The following is a 22585-nucleotide window of genomic DNA, read 5'->3' on the forward strand; positions in this document are numbered from 1 at the left end:
GCAAGTGTTCAGACAGGATTTTTACGGACGTGTCACATGTCAGACGTATCAGGAGTTCCATATTAATCCAACTGCACACGCCCCACACCATTACAGAGCCTCCACCAGCTTAAACATTCTCCTCCGGACATGCGGGGTCCATGGACCCATGAGGTTATCACCATACTCATACTCGTCCATCCGCGCGATACTGTTTGAAACGAGACTCGTACGACAAGGCAATATTTTTCCAGTGATCAACAGACCAATGTCGGTATTGACGGACATACGCGAGCCGTAAAGCTTTGTGTCGTGCTGTCCTCAAGGGTACAAGACTGGGCCTTTGGCTCCGAAAGCCCATATCGATAATGTTTCGTTGAATGGTTCGCACTTACTGATGGTCCAGCACTGAAATCTCCAGCAATTTGTGGAAGGGTTGAACGATTCTCTTCAGTCATCATTGGTCCCGTCCTTGCAGGATCTTTTTCCGGCCGCAGCGACGTCGGAGGTTTGACGTCTTAGTGGATTCCTGATAATTCACAGTACACTCGTGAAAAGATCGTACTGGAAAATACTCACTTCAACGCTACCTCGGAGATACTGAGTCCCATCACTCGTGCGCCAACTGTAACACCACGTTCAAACTTACTTAAATCTTGGTAACCTGCCAAGGCAACAGCAGTAACCGACTTAACAACTGTGCCAGATACCTGTTGTCTTATATAGGCGTTGCCGACCGCAGCACCGTATTCTGCACACTGGTATAGACATGCGTATTCAAGGACAGAGATCGGTAATCAGGCAGAATACGGTGCTGCGGCGGCAACGCCTATATAAGAAAACAGGTGTCTGGCGCAGTTGTTAGATTGTTAGATCGGTTACTGCTGCTACAATGGCAGGTTGTAAGTATTAAAGTGAGTTTGAACGTGGTATTACAGTCGGCGCACGAGCGACGGGACTCACCATCTCCGAGGTAGCGTTGAAGTGGGTATTTTTTGTTGTGGTTGGCAGGAGAGCCAACACCGTGTCACTAGAGGAAGCCGAAAGGCACGCGTTTTAGCTCACGCAGGCTGGCGTGAGGTCTGTAACAGGACAACGAAATTAGAATTTAGAAAATATGGACGTAGCTGATGGAATACTTAACTTTAATCCATTAATGGTGAACGTCGCTCTTGACGTTACATGATTCACCGTATCAATAGTAACTGGTAATGGCGCCTTGCTAGGTCGTAGCAAATGACGTAGCTGAAGGCTATGCTAACTATCGTCTCGGCAAATGAGAGCGTATTTTGTCAGTGAACCATCGCTAGCAAAGTCGGTTGTACAACTGGAGCGAGTGCTAGGAAGTCTCTCTAGACCTGCCGTGCGGCGGCGCTCGGTCTGCAATCACTGATAGTGGCGACACGCGGGTCCGACGTATACTAACGGACCGCGGCCGATTTAAAGGCTACCACCTAGCAAGTGTGGTGTCTGGCTGTGACACCACATTTTCCCGTACGATCATTTCACGAGTGCATCGCGAATATCAGGAATCCGGTGAAACGTCAAACCTCCGACATCACTACGGCCGGAAAAAGATCCTGCAAGAACGGGACTAATCATGACTGAAGAGAATCGTTCAACGTGATAGAAGTGCGACCCTTCCTCAAATTGCTGCAGATTTCAATGCTCGGCTATCAACAAGTGTCAGCGTGCGAACCATTCAACGAAACATCATCAATATGGGCTTTCAGGGCCGAAGGCCCAGTCTTGTACAATTGCCTGAATCCATGGGCCGTGCATGTCAGCAGGGTACTGTTCAAGCTGATGGAGGCTCTGTAATGGTGTGGGGCGTGTGCAGTTGGAGTGATATGGGCTCCTGATACGTATAGACACGACTCGGACAGGTCACATGTATGTGAGGAAGTGTTATACGCCCTTTATTGTTCCTCATCTATATTAACGAATAGGACACAATCTGAGTAGCCCTGTTAGATTGATTGCAGATGATGCTGTCATTTGCAGTCTTGTAAAGTCATCAGATGACCAAAACGAATTGCAAAATGATTTAGATATGACATTTGTATGGTGCGAAATGTGGCAATTGACCCTGATTAAAGAAAAGTGTGAAGTTATTCACATGACTACTAAAAGAAATCCCCTAAATTTCGATTACGCGATAAGTCACACAAATCGTCGACTAAAGTTATCAGATGACCAAAACGAATTGCAAAATGATTTAAATAAGACATTTGTATGGTGCGGAAAGTGGCAATTGACCCTGATTAAAGAAAAGTGTGAAGTTATTCACATGACTACTAAAAGAAATCCCCTAAATTTCGATTACGCGATAAGTCACACAAATAGTCGACTAAGCACTTAGGGATTACAATTACAAATAACCTAAATTGGAACGAACACATAGATAATGATGTGGGTAGAGCAAACCAAAGACTGCGATTCATTTGGCAGAACACTTAGAAGGTTCAACAAGTCTACTAAAGAGACTGCTTACACCACGCTTGTCCGCTCTATTCTGCAGTATTGCTGTGCGATGTGGGATCCGCATGAGGTGAGACTGACGGATGACATCGAAGAAGTGCAAAGAAGGGCAGCTCGTTTTGTACTATCGCGAAATAGGAGAGATAGTGCTACAGACATGATACATGAATTGGAGTGGCAACCATTAAAACAAAGGCGTTTTTCGTTGCGACGGGATCTTCTCATGAAATTTCAGTTTTCTCCTCCGATTGCGAGAACATTCTGTTGGCACCCACATAGGGAGAACTGAGCATCACGGCAAAATAAGAGAAATCATTGCTCGCACGGAAAAATTTGAGTGCTCGTTTTTACCGCGCACCATTCGAGAGTGGAACGGTAGAGAGACAGCTTGAAGGTGGTTCGTTGAACCTTCTGCCAAGCACTTTATTGTGAATAGCAGAGTAATCACGTACATGTAGATGTAGAAGTGAGCATCCTGTCTGATAACGTGCACCCATTCACGTCCATTGTGCATTCCGACGGAATTGGGCAATTCCAGCAGGACAATGGGACATCCCATACACGACAGAGTGACTCCATGGAGCACTCTTCTGCATTTAAATACTTTCACGGCCCACCAAACTCCCCAGGCACGATCATTATTGAACATATCTGGGATGCTTTGCAACGTACTGTTCAGAAGAGACCTCCATCCCCTCGTACTCTTACGGATTTATGGGCAGCCCTGCAGGATTCTAGGCGTCAGTTCCCTCCAGCACCACTTCAAACATTAGTCGATACCATGCCACGTCGTGTTGCGGCACTTTTGCGTGCTCGCGAGGGCCCTACACGATATTAGGCAGCTGTACTGGCTTCTTTGGCTCTTCACTGGATATATGAATAGTCCCAGTACATGAAACGGAAGGGAAATTGTTGTAGTGTGACGCATTTCGAGTTATCCAAAATTATGCACCAAGATAAAGCTATGTCACCTGAGAAGTATATACGGACATGATACTGAAGTAAAACACTGATGCGCCGAAACATTACGACTATCTTTTAAATAGCTTGTTTGTGCTATTCTGGAAAGAAATACATCACTTATTCTACGTATCAGGGATCCGACAATTTGTTTATAGGTTTGTGGAGGTATGTTACATTACATATCAACTCAAAGGCCCTCTAATTCGCGTACATAGCGGGCGGCCGATTTGCGCGCGCGGTGATGGCGCCCTATAGCGACCTAGATGTGTTTCATAGGATTAAATGATGACTAACTGAAAGCCTCAGCTGCCGGCAGATGTTGTTGATATACCTCGAAAATGTGTGTCCCGACCGGGACTCGAACCCGGGATCTCCTGCTTACGTGGCAGACGCTCTATCCATCTGAGCCACCGAGGACACAGATGAATAGCGCGACTGCAGGGACTTATCCCTTGCACGCTCCCCGTGAGACACTCATTCCCAACTGTCCACAATTCTACCTATGTAATGTACCTTATAGACATTTGCCCATCGAGGTATATCAACAACACCTGTCGGCAGCTGAGGGTTTCAGTTAGTCATGATTTATTCCAGGGAAAAGCTGCACGGTCATCTACAGTATCTGTTCTTTCAAGAACGGTTACTGTCTTCATATATATTTCATAGGATTCACAACACACGAATTTGCTCGCCGAGACATCAACGTGAGTTCACTATAACGCTCCTCAAACCACAGTACCACGGTTCTGGCTCCGAGACACGGACAATTATACTGCTGAAAGATGACATCGCCGTAAGGGAGGACGTCAGGCATGAAGGGGTGCAGTTGGTTCGCAGCTGTCAGCGTGTCTTCGATCACTGCTACAGGTTCAATGAAAGTGCAGGAGGACGTCTCCCATAGCATAACACTGCTTCCACCAGCCTGCGTCAGTGGCGCGCTGCACGTTTCGATGACGGCGTTTGTGGAGACGACCAGCGACCCAGTGTAGAAGAAATGTGATTCACCCGAAGAGACATTGATCGACGGTGGAATCCTGATGCTCCCGTGACAACTGCAATCGTTGAGTCAACATATTAACATGTAAGGGTGGTCTGCCGTGCAGTTCCAAGTTCGACAATCTACGATGAATGGTGTGCTGCGAAACACTTGTGCGTGCACCAGCATTGTGCTCTATCGGCAGAGATGCCACACATCACCACCTATCGTACTGTGCACAGCAGACAAGTCTCCGAACCCTACATTCTGCTACGAGTCGTGGACGTCCAACCATCTAGCGCCTAGAGGTGATTATCGTAGTTGAAATATTGTACGTTATTAAAATACTAATTGTTCAGTAGGGTGGCGAATGCCAGGAAAATTGCTCCGGCCAACAATTCCTAAAAGCGTCAGACTATCCGAGGCTACCACATATGTTTTCTTGACCTCTCGTACAATACTGTCACAAGGCACACAGCCGACCAGCAGCTACAGTATAAACTGCACACAAGGGAACAACAACAAAAGCGTTTTACAGATCGTTCGCATACAAGTGTATTACTTATATGCTATTAATTAACTTCTGAACTGACATACACACAATACACTTCTCCACTCTGCTACAACGCTGGCACTGTCAGATCTATGGAGTTACAAACAGCTGTAAGACAGTATAGCGATTTTTACAAAAATGCGCGTATCAGAGCTACGAGTCGAAGGTCATATACGCCTAGTCAAGCAGTTAAATTGCTCCCTTCACCACAAAGCCATTCTATTAATTAGTAAATAACTAACCAATCATACACTACATGCAATAACAAATTAACTCGTTCAATTTATTCGGCCCATTTTGATAGTAAGAAAACGAAACAAGTACCCTCACAGAAACCAACGACATCAGACAACATTTCAAGCCCTTTGTGGCCGTTTGTGTGATCATGGTTCTTTTCAGACAGACGAACGTGCAGGCAGGCACCAGACTGTGCATGCACCAGATTTGGAGGACCGGGTTCTACAGGATATTTGGACGAACCGTAGTACAATCTCCAGGCAAATGGCCCGCCAATATGGTACAAGCCAAAGTACGATAATGTGTGTCCTGCATGACAACCGCCACTATCCCCACACCTACAATCCTATGGAGGCGACTTTGAACACCTGCTGTGACGTGGGTGCGATGCAGCTCTGTACTGTGCACCGGGATGAAAAAGGAAATGATCGTATGGCATTGTCGGCCGGGAAGTCCCATTCGGGGAAGTTCGGCCGCCGAAAGCGAGTCTCACTACAGTCGACGCCACATTGGGTGACTCGCGCGCGGGTGATGAGGATGGAATGATGATGAGGACTACAAAACACCCAGTCCACGAGCGGACGAAATCCCCAACACGGCCGGGAATCAAACTCGCGCCCACTTGCATGGGAGGCAAGCACTTAAACACTGAGCTAAGCACGCGGACGTTCCGGGGTGATTTGTTGTAGTTGCACTCACACCATCCATCTGTTTCATATGACCGTTCTTCCTCTATTTCGAGTGAGTAATCCGTCCTTGAGTTTGTTGGTTTTATTAATGTTCAGCCTCTATTGTTTTGATAGCCTTCTTCAAAATTGCCAAAAATAATGAAGGAGAAGTAAAAATACAATCCCTTACCCTTACGACAACACTATGAGGACAGCTGTTACATTGTGCTTGTATTTGCACTTAGTTTGGTGATAGCGTTGTAGGGAGACCCCACCAACGTTTTCTAACAGTAATGAAAGCTGAACAGTGCAGCTACACTATCACGACACGGAGGAAATACTTACGACTGAATAAGGGAATTACAGTTACGAGCAACCAAAATTCGAAAGAACACATAGAAAATGTTGATGTTAAGGCGAAGCAAAGACTGCGTTTTTTTGGCAGAACAGTTAGAAGTAGGAATTAGACCACCTATGTTACGTTTGTCTGTCCTACTTAGGAGTTCGGCTGCGCAGTGTACGATCATTACCAGATAAGATTGACGGAGTACAACGAGGAAGTTCAAAGAGGACCAGCACGTTTTGTGTTATTGAGAAACAAGGAGACAGTGTCACGAAGAAGATACAGAGTTTGGGCGGGAAACGATTTAAATAATAGAGTTTCTCACTGCAACGCGATCTTCTCACGAATGACCAACTTTCTCCTCCGAATGTGAAAATATTCTGTTGACGCCCACCTACATAGGGAGAAATGACCATCATAGAAAAATCAGAGCCGGTGCGGAATTTTTTTCGCGCACTGTTCGAGAGTGGAATAATACGGAGCTAATGAACCCTCTGACAGGCACGTAAGTGTGACTTCCAGATTAGCCACGCAGATGTAGATATGATTGTCGAAGGTCCTACAAACATCCACAGTTGATTTATTATTCCAAAAGAATTCAGAAAATTGTTTGGGAGCAGATGACAACGTTCTATAATAATTACTAATTTTTATTGAAGTTTATCTCGTTCTTCTTCTCTTCTTCTTTTCCTTACACGGTTTTGATGGCCTGATAATTTCTTATTCATCCCACATTTTCAGTAATCTGTGACAAACCACAATTCCATTACACTTATTTGAGGTTTAGTCACTCCGGCAGTGACTGTATTTACTCAGAGGACGACTAGTGCAAGTACACCCTTTCACTACTTTTTAGTGAAAAGTACTATCTGATTGTTGTGACTGCGTACCAGAGCTATGCACATTGTAAACGTGCAAAACAGACTTCAGTACCGGAATCACTCGGTACCTTTGAGATGCCCTTGTGGCGATTTCACTGAAACCAACAATTGCGTCAGGTTTTATTCTACTCATCGCATTAGGACCTACATTACAACAGCTACCACATAATTTAATATTCCTTGTTACGAAGAACCTCGTTTGAGGGTGACTATCTCAATTCATCAGCCATCCCTATCGCATATCGCTCACTGGCAAACATGAACGATCATGAATGAGTGTTACTACCGTGTGAGATTTACAGCACTCCCGCTGATCAGTGCAAGGCGCATAAACACGTGATTTATCGTCACTGGAAGATTAGGGAGTAGATAAGCCGACCGGTTAAAACCGATACCGACATTTTAGTTCAGAATATACGGGATATTTCGGTATTTGTTTGGTCTAGGTTATAACAGATGCTTTACATTCTTTCACTAATAACTGAGTGAAAATACCGAATTATCAATTAGCCATAGCAGCAGAGCAAAAAATTTTCGTTTTTAAATAAACGTTTTTTAATGAAGGAGTACTTTTTCCCTAAAATCTGCGTTGGTTTGAAATATTACGTCAGTAGAGAAAGTGCGGAAAGCGCTGAGTTATTTTAATAACAATGCAGACAGAAATGAGCAACAATCACGCAGCATAAGAATTGGCAAAACATTGCTGAGACAGTACGTCCCTGTTGCCGTGTGTCGTTACTTAAGCGACGTGTGTGTGTGTGTGTGTGTGTGTGTGTGTGTGTACGGAATTTTCTGGCTGCCTTCCCCGGACATCCGTTGCATTACAGAACGGCACCACCCCTAGCCTCTAAAATATTTTTACGAAGTGAAGTACGAACGACAAACAGTGCTTCATTTGCTCTAAGAGATTAAATATTTGTCTACCATTTCTGCGAAATAATAACAGAGGAAGTAAAATATGGTAACAGTAGTAAATTAAAAACTTTACAAATCATCACCGTACACAATGAAAACAGAAAGTATCTGATCTGCTGCCTGTGTCTACCCAGTACAGCATTATGTGCTTGTAGCCATTGCAAACGGACAAATTACCACGAAAACTAGAGTTCTCCAAACCTCAGTTTTCACCCTTCAGCTCTGACTATTCGTAATCACCAAATAGTGGTATGATCCCCGATTACAACATGATATTTGAGCAGAGTTTCAAAAAATTTTAATCAGCATGAATAATGGTGATTTTTAGTAGTATTCACCCACTCATCACTTTTCCGGAAAGGCAGCGAATGCTGGAAAGCCTAAGTTTTCTTTTATTTCCCTATTTAACTTCCCCAAACTGAGAGAGTCAAAGTTTTTCAATCTGTTAGATTTCTGCATTTATTACAGTAAATAACAGGAATGAAAGACTGGAAATCAGTTGCTACAGATACAGTCACGTTAAATTGGCTTGGAAAAACTTATATAACCGAAACCGGTTGGTTCAGCAAAAACCTACATCCCTATGGGAGACAAACGAGAAATCATTCACAACAAATGAGTGATCATCTTCTCCTGCCGCTCACTGAAAGAAATCGGGAAAGAATTCTCGCCTCAATCTCATACCGCCACCGATCTGAGTTTTTTCTGACTAAATCACAGCGACAACCACCGCTCGTTTCGCTGATCATACGTAACGTGACATACCGGCAATCGCTGTGGTGTAATGGTAATTTTTTTAAAAAGCAGACGTAAGAATATCAAGTTCCTTCACGACGTGTCCAGTAATAAACGACGGATCTGATCCCCCACCCCCCCGGCGGTACACAAATCAGGGCACCATACTGTCGCAGAAACAATGAAAAACGCATTCCAAATTTAAACAAACGCAATAGCCCCAAGATTGGGGTTCTTTGACAGAAGCTCGAAATTTAGCACGGATTTCAGTGCGATATTCTTATAATAGTTTGCACACCGAAACCTTGTCTCGAAACTTGGCACAAAATCCAAAGAGATTCTGATCGTATGTAAGGTTTGCTAGCTGGAAGACATTATCAACGCCTGCTCTGCGCTGTAGCAATGGAAATACTATCGATGACAGTGCTGTAAAGCAGAGTTACTGAACACAACCTTCGGAAATTCCTACATCAAAAAAGACGAAGAAAATATTCCAAAATTCGAACTGAGAACAGTTGCCAGCATGAGTAATTTAGAAGTAGATATCCTCAGAGCAGTGAAGCATCTTAGATCAGTTAATAAAAGCAAGTCTTCCGATCCAGACTGTATGCCAATTAGGTTCCTTTCAGAGTATGCTGATGCAATAGCTCCGTACTTACCAACCATGTACAACCGTTTGCTGGACGAAAGATCCCTATCCAAAGACTGGAAAGTTGCACAGGTCACACTAATATTCAAGAAAGGTAGTAGGAGTAATCCACTTCATTACAGGCCCATATCATTAAAGTCGATATGCAGCAGGATTTTGGAACATATATTGTGTTCGAACATTATGAACTCCCTCGAAGAAAATGGTCTACTGACACACAGTCAATACGAATTTAGAAAGCGTAATTTGGAAACATAGCTGTCTCTTTACGCGCACGAAGTGTTGAGTGTTATTGACAACGGATTTCAAATTGATTCCGTATTTGTAGATTTCGAGAAGGCTTTTGACAGTGTACCACACAACCGGCTTGTACTGAGATTGCGTGCTTGTGGAATATCGTCTCAGTTACGTGACTGCATTCGTGATTTCCTGTGAGAGAGGTCACAGTTCGTAGTACTTGACGGAAAGTGATCGAGTAAAATAGATTTCTGACGTTCCCCAAGGTAGTATTATACGCCCTTTGCTATTCCTTAGCTATGTAAACGATTTGGGACAGAATTTGGGCAGACGTATTAGGTTATTTGTAGATGTCGTTTATAGACTAATAAAATCATCAGGAGATCAAAACAAATTGCAAAACGATTTAGAAAAGATGTCTGAAAGGTGCAAAATTTGGCAATTGACCCTAAATAACGAAAAGTGTGAGGTCATCCACATGAGTGCTAAAAGGAATTCGTTAAACTTCGGTTACACGATAATTCAGTAAAATTTAAAGGCCGTAAATTCAACTAAATACCTAGTAATTACAATTACGAACGACTGAAATTGGAAAGAACACATATAAAATGTTCTGGGGAAAGCTAACTGCGTTTTATTTACAGCACACTTAGAAAATGTAACAGATTTACTAAGGAGACTGCCTACACTATGCTTGTCCGCCTTCTTTTAGAATACTGCTGCGCCGTATGGGATCCTTACCAGATAGGACTGACGGAGTAGATCGAAAAAGTTCAAAGAATGGCAGCAGGTTTTATATTATCGCTAAATATGGGAGAGAGTGTCACTGAAATGATACTGGATTTGGGCTGGGCGTCATTAAAAGAAAGGCATTTTTCGTTGCGACGCAATCTTCTCACGCAATTCCAATCACCAATTTCCTCCTCTGAATCTAAAAATATTTTGCTGGTGTCGACCTCACAGCGAGAAAAGACGATCATAATAAAATAAGGAAATCAGAGTTCGCGCGGAAAAATGTAGGTGTTCATTTTCTATGAGAGCTTTTCGATAATGGAATGACTGAGAATTATGAGCCGTGGTCGGCTCGGATAGATCCCGTTGCATCGAAGTAATCGACCTGGTCGTACCAAAGATCTTTGGATAGCGCGACTCACGACCCTTGTCTCTGGCCGCGTGGGGGCGGTGCGGCGGAGCCTACGGGGGAAGTGTGTGGGTCTTCCGCTGGCAGGGCGCAATGAATGGATGTGCTGCCTTGGGAAGAAGTTTTGTTTTCTGCTCTACATGGTACTGATCGTTTCGGAGTTGATTCGTTGCGGGCGTCAGGATAATGTCAAATGTCAGGAATACAAGTGCACCAGAGGGGCTGCACGCCGGTCGTTGTTAACGGTGAGGATTTGCGTTTGTAAACACTGAACATTGCGTCTGCTCATATCTAGTTTGCTCCCGGCCGTTCTCCGATTACAGCCATACGCCAACGGTAAATGCCCTGCTCTTTCTCTCTGACCTGTTGGTGATATTTCTCAATCTGAAACAAACTCAGTCTACGCTTATGTACTCCCAGTTATGTTTTCTGGCAATGATCTGTTGTCTATTGAAGTAAGCTCTCTGCGCCCGAACAGGCCATGAGGACCTAACGGTACCAGCCGGCTGCCGTGTCGCCCTCAGCTCACAGGCGTCACTGGAGGCGGGTGTGGAGGGCCATGTGCTCGGCACACCGCTCTCCCGGCCATTGGAGAGACAGGAGCCGCTGCTTCTCAATCAAGTATGCATTAGAATAAGCAGTGCGCCGTATAGGCTAATTTGTAAGCGATAAAGTGTCCTGTTAACTCTTTTAATTCGGTTATCAGCTTTTAGGCAGAAGGCTTTCAGGCAGAAACCCTTTTCGTCACTTTGGAGATTACTTGATCAATTTGAATAATTTTAGGAACGCCCTCATACACAAAGGCAACTGTGGTTTAAGGCTTTAGTCGTAAAGTACACAAATGTAAACAGACGTAAGGAACAGATTTATCCACAAGCACTGTAAGCAAGTGGAAAACCGGCAGATTTACTCACAAGAGATGCAGGTTGAAGAGGTACAATAGCTAATCCACTCGGGAGGGGACAGAACATAGAAGCACAATTGATTGGGAATTTCTTGCTCAGCACTGCCAACTAACAGGCTAGTGTTACGTATGAACTGCTACAGTATAAACCTAAGTCGGGAACATAGAGTTGTAAATGTTCATTATAGAGCCAATCACCTTCAAGTATGGTTCTCGTTTGTAGCGGAGAATATGAAATTAAATTAAGGCTGCTGTACAGCGCACCAAGTAGGAGAAAAGTGGTCTCTAGTGATCGCAGAGGCCAGTAACCATTGTAAACAGAAGGTAATCGACATCAAATGCTACAAATAGGCACCGAAACAGAGGACGACCGAAAAGATCCGAGAAATTAGAGCAAATACGGAGACTTACAAGCAGTCGTTCTTCCCACGCACAATTCGTGAATGGAACAGGGAAGGGGGGATCAGATAGTGGTACAATAAGTACCCTCCGCCACACACCGTAAGGTGGCTCGCGGAGTATAGATGTAGATGTAGATGTAGACGTGCAGAGCCGGTTTGGAGGGGATTTTGGAACCATGTGTGATAATTTCAGGAGCCCCTTTCCCCTTCTCACACACGAAGAGAGAATTTTGCAGTATTTTAATCTCATTATCATTCCTCAAAGATGTCTTACTTTAACATATCGACGGTACGCAACGAAAATCTCGTAAAATCGTCGGTCTGTGAAAACTCGTATTTCCAGTAACAAGTACCGCTATAGCCAAAGAGAGATTTGTAAGTGCATGGATTCTCTCCATCTGTTTGTGAAAAATCGTAATTCCAGTAACCAGTAGCTCTAAAATAAAAGAGCGATTTGTAACTGCACAGACTTCTGTTACGCGTCAGCAGCTACACTTCTACTAGACAGTCACATACACTAAACAGCCAAAGAAACTGGTGCACTTACCTAATATTGTGTAGGGCCCTGCCGAGCACGCAGAAGTGCCGCAGCACGACGAGGCATGGACTAGACAAATGTCTGAAATAGTGTTGCAGGGAACAGACAACACGAATCCTGCAGGGCTGTCCATAAATCCATAAGAGTACGAAGGCCTGGGGATCTCTTCTGAACAGCACGTTGCAAGGTATCTCATATATGCTCAATAACGTTCATTTCTGGCGCATTTGGTGCCCAGTGGAAGTGTTTAAACACAAAAGACTCTTCCGGGAGCTACTCAGCAGTAATTCTGGACGTGTGGGGTGTCGCATTGTACTGCTGGAATTGCAGAAGTGCGTCGAAATGCACAATAGATGCAGGTGATCAGACACGATGCTTGCATACGTGTCACCTGTCAGAGTCGTACCTAGACATATCAGGGGTCCCATATCACACAAACTGCACACACCCCACACCATTACAGAGCCTCCACCAGCTTGAACAATCCATGAATTCAGTATATTGTCTCCATATCCGTACACATCCATCCGCTCAATACAATTTGAAACGAGATTCGTGCGACCAGGCAACATGTTTCCAGTCATGAGCAGTCCAATGTCGGTGTTCACAAGCCCAGGCGAGGCGTAAAGCCTTGTATTGTGCACTCATCAAGGGTACACAAGTGCTCCCACACTTGCAGGATCTTTTTCTAGCTGCAGCGAAGTTGGAGATTTGACGTTTTACCAGGTTCCTGATATTCTCGGTGCAGACATACTGACATGATACTGAAACAATACATCGAGGCCGTGTGGGGTAGCCACTTGGTTTGGGCGCCTTGCCACGGTTCACATGGCTCTCCCCGTCGGTGGTTCGAGTCCTCCCTTGGATATGGGTGTGAGTGTGTTGTGCTTAGCGTAAGTCAGTTTAAGTTAGATTGAGTATTGTGCAAGCCTAGTCACGGATGAGTTCAGCAGTTTGGTCCCAAAGGAACTCACCATAAATGTGCCAATACACTGATGAGCCAAAACATTATGAGCACCTGCTTAACAGCTTGTTTGTCCGTCTGTGGAACGAAATGAATCACTTATTCTGCGTATCAGGGATCCGGCCGTTTGTTGGTAGGTTTGTGGAGGTAGGCCGATGTGGCATCATATGTCCACGCACAGGTCACGCCATTCGCGTAAAAAGTGGGACGCCCATCTGCGTATGAGGTGATGGCGGCATATAGCGGCCGAGATGGGTTTCATAGGATCCACATCAGGCGAATTTGGTCTCCGAGACATCAACGTGAGTTCGCCATAATGCTCCTCAAACCTCTGTACCATGATCATGGCTCGAAGACAGGGACAATTAGTATTGCTGAAAGATGACATCGCCATCAGGGAGGACATCAAGCATGAACGGATGCAGGTGTATCGCAGGTGTCAGCGTGTCTTCAATTACTACTTCAGGTCGCCTGTAAGTGCAGGAGAATGTCTGCCGTAGCGTAATACTGTTCCCACCAGCCTACGTCCCTGGTGCGCTGCACGTTTCGAGCCGCCTCGATGGCGGCGTTTTTGGTGACTAACAGCGTCCTGGTGTAGCAAAAATGTGATTTACCCGAAGAGCAGACATGTTGCCACTGATCGACGGTCTAATCCCGATGCTCACATGCCAACAGCAATCGTAATTGACAATGTCGTTGAGTCAACATATTAACATGTTGCACAGCTCCACGTTCGGCAGTGTACAATCAATAGTGTGCTATGAAACGCTTGTGCATGCATCAGCATTGTCCTCTATCGGCAGAGATGCCACACATCAGCATCCATCCTGCTTTACAGAGCAGACAAGCCTCCGAACCCCAAACTGTGTGAAGAGTCGTCGATGTCAATCAATTTGGCGCCTGATGGCCATTTCACTGTCCTTATACCTGTTTCCGTAGATTCTCACAACAGTCGCACATGATCATTCGAGTAGCTTCGCCGTTTTCGAGACACTCGTCCACAGGCACTGGGTAATAATAATCTGCCCTTTCTCAAAGTCGCTTATCTAAACGGATTCCCGCATTTGCAGTCCACATGTTCGTTAGGGTAATCGCTCGTCCGTGTCTGGTGGGCTTACACACATTATGTGATCAAAAGTATCCGAACACCCCGCCCAAAACTTACGTTTTTCATATTAGGTGCACTGTGCTGTCCGCACTGCCAGGTATTCCATATCAGCGACCTCAGTAAGCATTAGACATAGCGAGAGAGCAGAATGGGGCGCTCCGCAGAACTTAGTCTTCGAATGCGGTTAGGTGACTGGGTATCACTTGTGTCATACGTAAGGCCTTCCTGACAGAATTGTCACGCTGCGAATGGGGAAACGTTGCCTGTGGTGGGGGAAGTGCAGGGTAGTCTATCAATCTGTGATCTTATACGGCCAGTTACCTTGTTGGTGGTTAAGGGGTTAGCCGTACCCTTACTCCTGGGCTGTGATTTCATTCAGCATACCGGGTTGGTATTCGACTACGCTAGTCGCACGTTAAGCTTTAAGTTCAGACCGGAGGAAAAGATAGCACTGTGTGCATGTGATCATTCTAACTTGGTCAGTATGGTGGGCAGACAAGACAACAGGTTTGAGGTTAGTCACCTTCCTGATGATCACGCGGCTCAGTTAATAGAATTGTTAGATGAGTTTCCTGACGTGCTTTCTGAGAAATTTGGTGTAACTAGCCTTATTGAATATCACATTCATTTGTATGATGGGCTACCGGTTCGACAGTCGCCGTATAGACTTTCCCCTCCAAAAATGAGAATCTTAAAGGAAAAATTGAACACTATGTGGCAGGATGGCGTTATCAGACCGTCAACCTCGTCTTACACTTCACCAATATTTCCTGTTCCTAAAGTCGGCGGTAAGGATTATAGACCTGTAGTTGATTATCGATTATTGAATAAGAAGGTTATCTTGGAATCCGTTCCCTTGCCTGATATTCATAATTGTTTTATGTGGTCTTCAGGGGCAAGATGGTTCACTGTTCTTAATCAAGCTTATCATCAGATTCCCCTTAGGAATCAAAACATGTTACCGCATTCTACACCGACTAGAATCTCTTTGAATTTAACAGAGTTCCCTTGGTTTGGCTTCCAGGGGCCGCAGTATTGTTGCACTGGTTGGACTGTGTTTTGGGAGATTTAAAATTTAAGTGTATGTACAACTATCTGGATGATGTTGTGGTGTATAGCCAAACCTTCGAAGAAAACCTGTCCCATCTTGAGCAGGTGCTGTGTAGATTTCGTTCCGTTGGATTGACCGTTAAGCCAGCCAAGATTACTCTTGCTAGACACGAAGTTTCGTTTTTAGGCCGTCTTGTCTCAGGCGACAGAGTTACAATTGATCAAGAGTGGACCAGTCGGATTAAGAAATTTCCGCCCCCAAGGACAAAGAAGCAGTTTTATAGGCATGGCGAACTATTTTCACAGGTTCGTCCCTAATTTCGCACAATTGGGTGACCCTCTCAATGACTTGTGAAAGAAAGGCCAAGAGTTTACCTTGGCAGACAGCCAACAAAGTGCTTTCGATGCTATTAAGACCGCAATTGCGAACCCTCCCGTTTTGGCAGTTCCCGGTTTCCAGAAAAGTTTTGTATTCCAAACCGATGCTTCCAGTGCCGGGATAGCAGCCCTCTTTCTTCAAGAGGATCAGGGCGTGAAGCACCCCCTTTCCTTTGCTTTAAGGAAGCTCACCGCTAGTTAAGCTATTCTGTTTATGTGTGTGAGGCTCTTGCAGTGCTCTTCACCTTGGAGAAATTTCGATTTTATTTTGAACATAGGGAGTTCGTCCTTGAAACCGACAATGGTACAAATGGTTCAAATGGCTCTGAGCACTATGGGACTCAACTGCTGTGGTCATCAGTCCCCTAGAACTTAGAACTAATTAAACCTAACTAACCTAAGGACATCACACACATCCATGACCGAGACAGGATTCGAACCTGCGACCGTAGCAGCAGCGCGGCTCCAGACTGGAGCGCCTAGAACCGCACGACCACCACGGCCGGCTAACTGACAATGGAGCATTGAATTAAGACCTAGCTTCACCTCGAAAAACCGGAAGGATTGCTAAGTGGGCAGTCCATTTTGCACCTTTTTTCCTTAAGGTGCGTGATATTAAAGGCTCCAACAATCAGGCAGCTGACGCCCTAGGCAAGATGTTTAGTGAAGACCCCAAATCTCAGCAAGGGGGAGAGGATGACTTCAGTAGTCAAGTGGTGAATAGTGTCCTCACAGAGATCCCTCAATTATTCATTGACCTTAAAACCAAGCAGAATGAGGATCCACATATGGATCCAATCAAGTGGAAGGTCACTGCTGGCAAAGGCCTGCCCAGTTACTCTTTAAGAGGTTGGTGAGCCCAGAGATGTTAGGGTTTGCTCACCACTTGATTTAGTTTCACTTCTCTTTCAGTATTTCCATAATTCTGTACTAGGAGTGCACCTTGACCTTTATAAAACTTTGACCAAGATGGGGCCCATGTGACGTGGCGTTCTCTGTACCATGATGTGCAGCAGTCAGTGTGACGACTGTAGAAGGAGCAAGGCCAGTTCTCCCGCTCCTCTGGGTCTACTTTAGTCTCAAAGAGAACAGCGACCGATGGATAAGATGTTTATCGACTTTGTAGGACCTATGCCTAGAACTAAGGGAGGGTATCGTTCCATCTTCGTACCTGTGGATGACTTTTTGCGTTTTGTATGGTTGCTGCCCAGTACTGGAATCACTGCGAGTATAACCACACGTCATCTGACCTGTATTTTTTCATGGTTTGGCCCCCAAAAGAACTCGTTACCAATAACTTACCTGCCTTTTTGTCAAGAGAGTTTAAATAGTTTTGCTTCTCTAGTGGAATCGGGCATATTACGACTACCCCTTACTATCCACAAGCATCCTTGGCAGAAAAGGTTAACTGTAACCTAAGGGCAGCGCTTGTAATTTACCACGCCAAATCCCCCAGTAGGTGGGATATTACACTCCTATGGTTAAATACTGCGTTCACCATGGCCCAATGTGAAACTTCTAGGGCACTTTCAGCTGAGTTAATGTTGGAATATCCAGTCAGTTTGCTGCTCTCCAATCTTTGGCAGATCAATGACTTGTTGCCGTTTTCCATTATTCCAGATACACTTAGGGAAAATTTGTAACATGCTCGAAACAATACACAGTTAGCCCATCGTCGTTAAGCCCACCGTTATAACCAGAGCAGAAGGGTTTCGCAGGCTAAGACCGGGGATAAGGTGTTTATTAAGAACATCACTGGCTGGTCGGAATGCTCGTGGTATGAGAACTTGTAAGTTTGTGCAGCGTAACCAGGGTCTTAGGGCCTGTTAATTTGTTAGTTAAGGAGCTTGCAATGGGCAAGAGATTCAGAGTGCACCTTAGTCAAATCAAGCCTGTTAGATAAGTGTATTTACCTTCTTTCAGTGGTGGTAAGACAAAAGGGGAGTGGGGGCTGGTCAGGTTTGAGCGGGGGAGGTTGAAGCGTGGTGCGCCTTTTCTGACACACCAGCTCTTTGGCACGACCATCGATTTCCCGGCTGTACTACGATCTTTAACCCTATTGTGATCTGGCAGAGAGTATTTGCGATTGACGAGATGGTCGTCGGACTCCCTACTAGGCGCTAGGACGTGCTTGAGGGGACGAAGGAGCCAAACATGCGGGCTCGGCCAGCAGCAGCGCGGCCGGTCTACCTCGCAGGATAGTTGGGAGTTTGTGGTGCACCTGCCTGATGTCAACTATGGGCGCTGCTCATCGCATTGCTTTGGTGCCAGTTTTCTTGGACAGACCATCTCAAATGGCGCTGTCCATCGAAGGTGTAAGTGGTTTTGGTCCCAGCAGAGGTTCAGGTCCTCCCATGGCATGGGCGTGTGTGCTTGTCCTTAGGATAATTTAGGTTAAGCAGTGTGTAAGCTTAGGGATTGATGACCTTAGCAGTTAAGTCCCATAAGATTTCACACATTTTTTGAACAAAAGCATTTGCACAAGATACTTAAATGCTACTAAAGTGGTATCACTGTTAAAATGTGATTGTGTTTCTGAAGATGAAACTTTTTGACTACCAAACCAGACCATTACAAATTCCCTCCACCTACAGTACATTAAATGCTTTTGCTGAATATCAAGAATTCCATATATACACTAGAGAAATCACATCAGTGTCAAAACTTACATTTCTATCTTTTAGATGTTGATAGTGCTGCTAACAGAAGGCCATTGTCTGCCAGGTTGAAGAATTCTACATCTTGTTGCAAGATTGTTATGCCATGAAAAATTTTCTGAACTGTTTCATCACTGGAATTGTAGGTTAGATTTATTAAATGCTTACACACTCTATCATCCATGTTGAATTAGAGCTAGATGCTCCAGAAGTAGTGTGCTGTGCTTTGTCTCATAATCTTGTTCACCATGTGCTGCAACAACCTGTTCACCATGTGCCACAACAACCTGTTCACCATGTGCTGCAGTAGTTTGTGCACTACAACTGCTGCTTGTGCCAAACCCATATGTCTCCTCTAAGCAAATTAATGGGCTAGTCCCATAGTTTACATTAAATTTTTCAAATCCTCATTCAGGAAAGAAATGAACGATAGCACAAAAGTGTTTCCAAGAATACTTCCACTTTTGGAAATCTGGGCAGGTATAATCAGGTATTGCAAAATTAACTAAAATTAACTATATAGTGACAGTGTACAGTTACTGCACTTTTTAAAAAAACAACCTCTCATCTATAATCGATACAGATTCAGCACTGAAATCACTTTCTACCAATTCATATTGCATCATTACATGCTTTATAAAATCAAGAATCTTCCTGTGCAAGAATACAGGCACCTCTTCATTGTAAGATTTAACTGATGAATCTTACTTACAATATTTTTTAGTGAGGCTCGGGAGAAAACCAAAATCAAAACAACACTATCAATATTTTATCTGTAGATAGCAGAAGATGTGAATATTTCACTACCTTCTTCTTTGCTTCAGTACCATTCGTTGTGTTAATGCTAGCAAAGACACCTTTGTCCCCAACTGGTTTCACCCACCTATGACCTACTGGAACCTACTGGCTATTAAAATATTTTACTGCCTTCATGTTTTATTAAAAACCGCATTACTTCTCAACTTTTCCATATTTTCTCTGAACTGCACCTCTGATCGTGACACTGCAATTTCTTCCCACAGTTTCCAAAGTGTACCCTTATCAGACACTGCTTTTAAATTTTCACTTTTACTTAGCCTTATTTCCAATACTGTTTCCTATGAAAAGAACATAGGTAGAGATGAAGGTAAGGAGAAGTAGTAGAAATGAGAACAGCGAGAAACTTAACATCAGGATTGATGCTCACGAAGTCAATGAAGTTAAGGAATTCTGCTACCTAGGCAGTAAAATAACCAATGACGGACAGAGCAAGGAGGACATCAAAGGTAGACTCGCTATGGCAAAAAAGGCATTGCTGGCCAAGAGAAATCTACTAATATCAAATAGCGGCCTTGAGGAAGAAATTTCTGAGGATGTACATCTGGAGTACAGCATTGTATGGTAGTGAAACATGGACTGTGGGAAAACCGGAACAGAAGAGAATCGAAGCATTTGAGATGTGGTGCTATAGACGAATGTTGAAAATTAGGTGGACTGATAAGGTAAGGAATGAGGAGGTTCTACGCAGAATCGGAGAGGAAAGGAATATGTGGAAAACACTGATAAAGAGAAGGGATAGAATGATAGGACATCTGCTAAGACATGAGGGAATGACTTCCATGGTACTAGAGGGAGCTGTAGAGGGCAAAAACTGTAGAGGAAGACAGAGATTGGAATACGTCAAGCAAATAATTGAGGACGTAGGTTGCAAGTGCTACTCTGAGGTGAAGAGATGAAGAGGTTAGCACAGGAAAGGAATTCGTGGCAGGCCGCATCAAAACAGTCAGTAGACTGATGACCAAAAAAAAAAAAAAAAAAACCATTAGAACAGGGGAATGTTACCTCAATTGCTTTTATCTCAGACTTGCAGAAATCAGGAATCCAGTAGGTAGGATTCATGACTGGGCTCCAATCCTTGAAAATCTTAAAAGCCTCACCAACTGAGATTGTGTTTTCCACCTGAACGAATAAAAAAACTGCCAATAGGTAACAAACATTTGCTTTCACTGTTAATAAAAATAAGGGATATTATACTTTGTGGTTTTATATTCTGCATCCAGCAAGCATACTGACCTATACTTTTCAGTAATTCCACTTGCCACCCAGTTTGGTAACAAAAGATAAAGGGCTTTACTTCTCCACCAAGTTCTGAATAAGGTCTGAAATAGATGTTGCCTGCAGATTCATTTTCCCACATATTGACTTAGTTCTGAAGAGCAGCCTGATCAGTCTTGGTTTTTCTTAACTTGTAAACTGATTTGTGTATATGGTTTTTAATTATTTTGTCTGTTGGATGAAAGACTCTTTTATGATCTGCTGTGGTGCTTACACTGAAGTCTGTGGTCACAACCTCTTACAGATGTAATTTAATCACTTTTAACAACAGTCATTATCTCATTTATTAACAAAGGATGTAAATCCCCAGTAACTTTGATACACTCTGTACTGTGTGTATGATGGCTGGGTGGAGAAGCAACCACATGATAACAAAGGAAGCTTATTGGCTTGCTTTGAGATGTCAAATCCTTCTTCAGTCTTTGATAAACCTGTAACACAATACAATTAGTTAGGAACAATATGGGTAAAAGAGCACTTACTATGTTTGTGGCTCCTCCAGTTCATAGTGCAGTTGTTAGCTGTTTATGTGATAATTGGTTAGAAGAGAACATGACAAATCATTAATCATATTAAGTGGAACCAATGAGAAAGCAGCATTCAATAAACATTGTTGTGATGTGGAATGCATGTAATTACATGGCTGCATCATGGAACATGCTGAGTAGGATGTTTTCATATAAAAGAGAACATCCCATATAATTTAAACTGTGCTGTTACGTTCAAATCTAGTCATTAACTAAGTTGAGATTTTCTGATATTACCCCACAAAGTTTTTGAAATAATCATTGACCTATGCTACAGATTAGCCCATTACCACAGCCAGTGTTCCTCCAGTGGGTGACATTTGTTGCCTGCACAAATTCAAAACCCAGCTAACATTGCATCCTAACCTAGACCTAGGGTACATTTCAGATATGTTACAACAGGCAGTATTCCTCGCTTCACGTTCATTGGCTTTGTCAACCAACACTCAAACTATAACATTGGAATACAAAAGAGTATCCCAAGAAGCTCTGTCGTATTTAGAGAAACATACCATAAAAAAAATGATAACAAAATCCAGTAACTCCTGTTCATACATTATAACAGGCAGATAAATAATCAGAATATCTTGGTACTGATGTCGAAAACAGAAGTATTCAATTAATATCTTCTGCTGAATCAAGTTATGAGATACACTGATTCTCATTGACTTTTGTATACTACAATCCTTTTGCTTATGACCACCAGAAATTGCTTACTGCAGTATGCAGAGGAAGAGCCACCAACTCTGGAAGTGCATTTAACCATTAGTAGTTTCTTTGCCTGAATGTAGGCAACAGATTATTAATAAAGTTCTTCAAGTAGGTGTAAGAAACCCTATGCTCAGCTTTTTTGTAGTCTCATTATGAGCACTCTCCAACTCAGTTGAATTATCAATGTAAACTCTAATACATTCAAGTGTAAATGTAACTGGACAGCCACTCTTTCTGTTGTCCATGATACGGATCCTTTTCCTCTTTGAATTTATGTGGTCAGCCTTAAAGTAAGACACACAACACTTACATAACATAATTTGACAATTAAATTTTTCTTTTTCCTCACAATGTCGGTAAAACCATTGCCCCAAAATAATTATAATAATAGACCCTAACGAGACTATCTAGGCATTTGTAAATGACTGGTTAGGGATATAATATCACATACAAACAGTGCTAATCTAAATGATGCAAAGATGGGTATCACCTCAA

The 22585-nt window shown here is 43.6% G+C and overlaps 1 non-coding gene across 1 annotated transcript; it reads right to left on the bottom strand.

Moving 5' to 3' along the window:
• Nucleotides 1-3766: 3766 nt before the first annotated feature.
• Trnat-cgu lies at nt 3767-3841 on the bottom strand. The gene has a single exon. It is a non-coding gene; the product is annotated as a tRNA-Thr (tRNA).
• Between the last annotated feature and the right edge of the window lie 18744 nt (nt 3842-22585).

Source organism: Schistocerca piceifrons, chromosome 11 (genome assembly GCF_021461385.2).
Source record: "Schistocerca piceifrons isolate TAMUIC-IGC-003096 chromosome 11, iqSchPice1.1, whole genome shotgun sequence".
Taxonomy (NCBI): domain Eukaryota; kingdom Metazoa; phylum Arthropoda; class Insecta; order Orthoptera; family Acrididae; genus Schistocerca; species Schistocerca piceifrons.